A 7901-nucleotide genomic window follows, 5' to 3' on the forward strand; every position below is an offset into this window, starting at 1 on the left:
GATGCAGAGACCCAAAGACAAGCAATGATCTTAGGTTAAACTAAGTATCAAATATTAGAGAAAGCATTGCACATGAGGGAAAACTTTATTGTGAATCTTAAATTTTATAATCAAAATGTTACAAAATATTTTCAAGTGCAGTTAAGTACCCACATTTTAGAGCACCACATTATTTCAGTTTTTACGTAATTAATAATAAATAAGGTGACTCCAGGAGGTGAACTTTGTGTTTGCAGGGCTGCCATTGAAGAGATGCCTCTCCCTCAAGTCACTGAACAGATCCATCCAAAATTGGCTCCTAGATAGAAAACACAAATTCATCCAGGTCATCGTTCTTCAAGAGGTTTAGATTAATGTACAAGTCCACTTACTACTGACTCATGCCTTTTGGAGATTTCACTACAATATACCCTTTCCTTTAAAAAGCACAGCAATATACATTAAACTGAGAAATAATATAAATGCATACAGCAAATACAATAATCCAGGGTCAAGTAAAACATAAATGAATTAAAAGTGACAGAAACCTTTGTTTCCGGAACCAGCTTTCAATCCGCTGGTTGGATGTTGAAGTGCCATACATGTGGCTTTAAGCTCCTGCAAACTCGTCTGCATGCTCTGATCTCATGGTACATTGAATGGCGGCCATTATTCCATTTTCAGTGCCGCAATCTGTGCGGAGCCGCTTTGGAAAAACTCCATGCTCAACTACACAGTTGATGTAGTTTTGAGCAATTACTGAAGGGTCGTTGTTCGTCTTTCCACAATTCAGCCACATAATTTTTCTGGAGAAGCCATCAATGCAGCCACTTATGCCAATTCCAAAAGGTTTTAATTTATTATACCCATCAACGTGCCAGGTTTCGTTTGGTCCCATTGAATGATATGCCCTTCGAACAAATCTACGTCTGCAGCGATTCTCTGTTCCACATGGATCCAGCTCTGCCATTAGGTGCATCGTCTTGTCTGACGACAAGAGAGTGTTTCCGTTTCAGAATCTGCAACATCGCTCTATACCCTAAAAGCTGGCCTGATCCCTTTAGCTCCTCGGAAATAGCTGCCTGCACAGTAGCAATTGGAGTGTAGTTGATCCTTCTGGTCAGGCTTGCATGTTTTAGTCTTTTTTGTAGATTGCGAAAACTGACTGATGTGTTGTGTTTGGTTTTCAGTAAGTCCACTATTATTTCATAACTATGGCCCTCTGTGAAATATTTTTGGATAAGTTCATCCACTGGAGTACTAGCTTCAGGACCTGAGGGGTAGGACGGAGGACACTATATTAGAGGCTAAATGATGAACTGCATAATGAACATTTTCAATTTTTACAGAGGTGAATAAATGAGATTGTTAAGATTATCATGTGTGGGTGACATGGTAGTTAGTGATTAGTTATTGAGGAATCAAGCTATTCAATGCACTCGTTAAAGTTAATTAATTGAAAATGTCTTTATATAAAAGTAGCATAGTGCAAAACACTCAAAATTGTTGCATAGGATTTTTTTACAGGGATCAGTAGCCTACTAGACTAAGAAACTTTCTTAATTTTTCATGTCTTCAAATTCATTGTATTCCACATGCCTCTGTTATGGATTTCACCATATGAAGTGGTATATTCATGACTAACAGACAGTATATTCTCTGAAAAAGCATAGCAATCCATCATGTTTAAGAACCTCATTAACTGTCAGAAAGAAATGTACCTTCATCTTGAAGACTCCTTAGGAACCTGACATTTCTACAGCATGAGCCACAATATACCAGGACGGATGGAAGGTTCACCCCACAGAATGGACAAAACATGACCTGGTAAATGACAAAGCAAAAACAGTCAAGTTTAGGATTCAATCTGACATTATGGTCATGGTTCTTTCTCAAAGGTCCCTGGCCACCCCACACAGCTTAAACTTCACATTCATCCACATAACTTCTGTTACCCACGCCTTAGATTATTGTTAGCATGATTATTAATGATACAAACAACAACAACGACAGTAATAAGCTGTCTTCACTGTAGATAGTCACCACAAAACGAGCTCACTCACAGAGTCACAGTCAGATGTTGGTCCAGAAAGTGTGTCTCCAATGCTGCTGAAGCTGTTTGAATCTGAAGCTACTTAAATAAATGAGTGTGATGGCATCACGCTAACAAAACGATGTCATCCAATAACTCAAACTCCAGCTATGATGTCAAACTGACATCTGGTTAGTGGTCTCCCCGTGTTAGCCGAAGCTAACAATACACCGGCATTCTCCAGTTCACCTTCAAACCTGGGGTTACCTGGCCTAACCAAATAACACATTAAAAAGTACACGTAGCGACATTAAACACTATCATGTTCACTTACTTTCTAGTTCGTTTTCCTACTCGTAGTTTCTTCTCGTCGTCGTCGTCGCCGTCTTCTTCTCCTCACACAGGTGCGTCGGCGTCGTCTTCTACTCACACAGGTGCATCGGCAAAAACAGTCCCCGGTAACCCACTTCCGTTGTGGCTTTTTTATTTGCATCACCGTTTTTATTTTTGCACCGACTTTTTTATTTTTGCAGACTTTCTTTTATTTGCAGTAGCGTTTCTTTTTTGCAGACTTTCTTTTATTTGCATCGCCTTTTTTATTTTTGCACCAGCTTTTTATTTTTGCAGCGCTTCTTTTATTTGCAGCGGTGGCGGTTCTCGGCCACCGTAGATACTGTATTTCATAATAACAACTAGAGGCATAAAGTCTTTTTAATATTAAAGCTGAGTCACTCTGTTGCTCCCTGTTCCCTCAACACCACCCAGAGGTTAATGAGACTGGTTTCCCCTAGCCCAACACATTTTCCTTTGGATGACGCTCTGTGGTCACATTATTGTATTTTGTGTTGTTCGGAACTGATTAAAGCAGCATTGTGTCAAACTTGCCATTCAAACTATCTTCTTCAGTAGCAAGTTTTGTCAAGTTTCATATCAGCCATGTTGGGTTTCCTTTGTGTGGATTTTTCTTCGACCTTAAGGCTGCAACAGACAATTGTGCGATTGTGGCCTGTCGCAGATTAAAGTTAACCGAGACAGAATCTTAATCTTATTTTATCTGTCTACAGCAGTGGCCCTCCTCGATCACAGTATGAGACATAACCACCAAATTAAAACTGAAACACCAGAAATCGATACGTCTACCTGTAACCCGTAATTCATTTGTTTGAAGCTGCTTCATTAGTGCAGAACATTAAAATGCTAAAATAAGTATCATTTTGTTTTGATCATTCGATTACATCGCATCAGGGCTCCCAAAAAATATAAATGGGAAAACCGAGAACGGTGTACTGATGACGCAGATAAAGATGAAGCTTTATTTAATAATCTAATAATCAGTACCTAATTTATTACATTATCCTTATTGTTAAAAAATAATGCACACCGTGCCTTGCCTTCCATGCAAAAGAGCCACATGTGTGGCCATATATAAAACACTTAGGGTGTAACGCTAATGGCATTGCTCCGACAAGTGAAGCTCATTCAAAAAGCTTCCAATTACTCACATTACCTTCACATCATTGTCAGTGTGTCCCAGGTAAAAGCCAATGAAAATCAATATGAGCTGCTTCAAAGCATCACTTTATTTTGCTTCCTCTGATGTCAAAGCAAATTGAAAACCTATATTCTAACCTTTAAAACTCTGGTACAAAATAACACCAATAATTATAACACAAATAATAATAACACATATAATAATAACACACATAATAATAACACAACTAATAATAATCATAATAATCATAATAATCATAATAATCATAATAATCATAATAATCATAATAATCATAATAATCATAATAATAATAAATCAACATTGTACTGTACAAGATCAGACCAAAACATTTGATTCAGATAAACGGATCAAATGAGTGCCTGATACAAAATATCAGATTTAGTCGTCAAAATGTCATAATATGCACAAGCTTAATACAATACATTCAAAACACGACCCACATTTTATAGGCATGAAATGTACTCTTTGACCGAAACTGCTTACATATCAATATGGCGATGAAGGCACACTATAGCAACACCTCTTTCAAGACAAACACCAAAAGAGATTAACAGATGTTTAAGAATGAGGAAACTTTTTGAATGGTGCGTTAACAATTCCCTCTTTAACATATGGCTCATAACAAAGTTGCAAAACTCACAAAAACTCACAACTCAAAATAACTAACAAACCCTCCACTTAAGTAGATAGATACAGAAATGGGTGTGGTCCTCACCGATAAATTTGCATTCAACCAACGAGTGTTAATCCGCAGAAATATGCAGTCACACAGCGAATCGTAGACCTTGTTAGGGCCATCCACCTCATTAAACCTCTTTAGGCTCTTCTGGCTCATTAGGTCATTAAGGAACACCCTACAAATACAACTGAGGACATGGCGCTGACAGCAGATCCGTCTTCCTGGACATTAGGAATACATACATGCTTGACTGCATACATGCTTGACTGCAGTATGATAAAGACAGTATATGGTATTGAAGTGGCCTCCTCCACAACTAAGTGGTGAAGCCGTGGTCACCACCATGCCCCCCATGTGACTTATGACCCTGATGCTGAGAGTGTTTTTACTTTCAATTTTAAATGTTGGAACTATTTAAAAAAATGTAAACTGATTATGCTAGAATATGATAGAACATTTTAATTGTCCTATGTTTAGTCTATGTTTGGTGTGTGGTGCATGATGTGAAAATTATCAGTGTAATATCACGGTGCCATTGTAATGCAGTTTGATGATATATAGAACAGTAGCTCTATAAAAGAGTGCATACTGTATATACTCACACAGTCTATATTCTTTATCATTGGTGATGGAGGCCCAATCTCACGATGTAACTACATTCCCTTCCCCCATTATGGCCACCGCCAGATGCCCCATATAAGATGACAGGGCCATTACATTTCCCATCATGCAATGTGTTGTGGGATGGCACATGTCAGCAGCAGCAGAGAAAGCCAGCAAAACGCTTGTCAGAAGAAGGTATGCCGTTCCCCAACGTGTCCTCAATTAATTTACACCAATAGAAAGTGCTGCTGCTTGTCAGTGCCATCTGGAGCCTGTCCCTTGGTACCTCAACAGCACTTGATGATTAGAGGCAATGGGGTGCAGGTTGAGGGTTTGAAAAAGAACTGAAACAGATGATGCTCTGTCCTTAGCTCAACAAAACAGTAGAAGGTAAATATTGTAGGCAGAATCACAACCATTTTGAGCCGCAAAAATATGGGAAGAAGGAATGAAGATTCATTCAAATACAAAGTGGAAACTGCTATACGTTTTAAAGTAAAAGAGGCTGAGTGAGTCAAATTACAGTGAAAACTAATTTTGGATTAGTTTTCACGGGGCGTTTTGTTCTTACTGCTTCCTTCATATTAATTACTTTTCAGCCATTTTTGTTTACTGCGTTGCATGGAAGAAGGCAATCGTAATCATATTTTATATAGATGTGTGTACTTATTCATATTCGTATCAGTTTCAACCCTCTCTGAACATTGCAGGATGTCTGTATTTTGTACAATATGTTACCATAAACCACAACAAATGTATGATTGGAGAAAAAAAGCCACTACACCAAAACAAAAGCTCATCCCATCATCAGGGCCTGTTGTGTGTTTGCTTTGTTGCTTCAAGGCCTGGACAGTTTACAATCCTTGAGGGAACAATAATTAAAAAGATTACAAGAGAATGTCAGGGTAGTGCTCTGGACCTGAACTGAACATGGATGATAGAGACAAGAATCCCAAAACACATACTAATAATAACAAAATCAAATAATAAACAACAGAATGGTTAAGAGGGAGAGCGAAATTTGTGTTTTACAAAATCTAAATCACAGTTCAAACCACCAACAAACAGAAACTGTGTTCGGTGACCTGAAGCGTACAAAGAGAGAGCTTCCTCTATTGATCAACCAAAACAAAAAAGAGTAGAGAGGGTGAATCAAAAAACGTTGTCGAGGGTAAACAGCATCTCACAAGCTTGTTCCTATTCACAAATATCTGCTACTAACCACTTTTAGAGGCCGAGTTGGTGGCTTTTTCTATTACCAGTCTGCCAAACAAGGATGCACAGTGGTATGCAGCACATGTGGGTGCCAACCATTTGTGTTGGTTTAGTTTCAACACAGTACATGATGTGATGTGTAGAAAGTGTTCCTCAAATAGTAAATGCACTTAATCTCATAGGGGGAGATTGTTCGCTGTTCAGGCACGCTGTAATTACGTAGGCGGAAGGTGGTGTAGACTGGGTGCAGATTGAGTTTATCAAAACGCTGTACTCCAATGTAATTTTGCTTATTGTGTTAGTAAATGTATGTTCTTTTCCTTTTTAGTATTGATCATCACAGCAGTATGCCGCTGGTAAGGCTCTAAATTTACATGTACACAACTGTTTAATGATTTAAAGGTACGGCACATGAGCATATTACAATTTATTAAAAGATATCTATTACAGATATTTATTGAAAGTAAACTTTATTGGAATTTGCTGTGGAAGTTCATGGTTCAGTATATCGATTTAGAGACCGCTTGTTGTTTGCGTCGGGCATCAAATTGGTTGCAGAGATATTCCACTTCTACGTTTGTGTGGATTCGTACTCCACTAACACAGCAAGATTGTGGCAAGAGATGAAACTCTGTGCAGGCTGAAGTGGATGTATGAAACATTGGCACTGGCTTTATTTAATGACCAGACACATTTTGTTTTTTGTTCAACTGTCTGGGAGTGAGCTATTCCAATGTGTCCTGTGCCTCTGTTCAAACACAAGCCCTTGGCTTTAATATTTCCTAAACCTGGGCAATAGGAATAGCTGACTGACAAAGCAACTCTACCAACATTACTGTTAATTAGTCTATTGTAACCAAATTTGGTGGACATGTTCCATAGGTAGAGATGCATGCATCCATGTAGGCCACGGCCATTTTCAACCACTACGTTTTAGGCCGTTTTTTAATTTTCTTTAATGCAGTTAAGTTTAGAACAGTGGGATCTGGAAAACTGTAAAAGCTACATCGAACAAATTGAAAACCTGATCCACTACGTAACCATATAAAAAAGTACACAGATTTGCTCGATTGGCGGTCCAGTAAGCAGTTTCATCGTATTACTTGGGAATATATGAATCAATTGATAGAGTCGAAATTACTTGAACATGAAAGGAATCATTTGTCCCAATGATTCATACATACATACAGATCAGACCACAGGGGTAATTAAGGTAGAAATCCCAGTGTATTCACCAACTTTTACTTTCAACTGCACCAAAACGGAATTATTTTGTGTTCTTGAAACACTTCTGCAAAGCTGCACTCATGCTGTTTGTTCATCTTTGTGGAACCTTGAAGCCTGAAACTCTGTGGAGGCAGATATCACTTGTGTTTTATCATGGCATTGTTCCTAAATTGCTAACTCTCTGTGTCAAATAGCTTTCCGAATTGTATGAAGGCACTGCTCAAACATTATTTTGTCTTTGTTTCATCCTCTGTCTTCACCATGCTGATTACTGTCTCCCGTGGACTCACGGTGGAGCTTGGTGTGTTTGATTGAATTTGGAGAGCAATTTGTTGAGCAAGGAGAGGCAGCATAATCCAGTCCCTACACACCACAAGTAACTGTTAGTTTTCTATTAATTAGCATGTGTGTGTTTGTGGGGGCTTGTCGCTGTGGTTTGTGCATTTGCATCTGTGTCTTTGTTTTGAAGTGTTAATTTTGTGCATTCATGCACACATGTGTACAAAGCAGACAGTTGTCTTTGATGATATTCTTACCCAATCCTTAACCATTTTACAGCCCAGACACATGGCTCAAGGTGATTTTCTGCTTTAATTTCTAATTTTGAAAAAAATAAAACAATCAAGCAGCCACAGATGGGCTGGTTGCCCTTA

General features: G+C 38.5%; 1 long non-coding RNA gene across 1 annotated transcript; it reads right to left on the minus strand.

The window, feature by feature from the left end:
- Window positions 1-34: 34 nt before the first annotated feature.
- Window positions 35-2494, minus strand: LOC142999024 (uncharacterized). Its single transcript, XR_012963245.1, has 3 exons — window positions 2346-2494; window positions 1701-1803; window positions 35-298 (listed from the first exon to the last, which is right to left on the minus strand). It is a non-coding gene; the product is annotated as an uncharacterized LOC142999024 (long non-coding RNA).
- Window positions 2495-7901: the final 5407 nt, after the last annotated feature.

The sequence above is a fragment of the Genypterus blacodes genome, unplaced genomic scaffold (assembly GCF_046128005.1).
Source record: "Genypterus blacodes isolate CSIRO-AG114 ecotype Tasmania unplaced genomic scaffold, CSIRO-AGI_Gbla_v1 ptg000040l_1, whole genome shotgun sequence".
Taxonomy (NCBI): domain Eukaryota; kingdom Metazoa; phylum Chordata; class Actinopteri; order Ophidiiformes; family Ophidiidae; genus Genypterus; species Genypterus blacodes.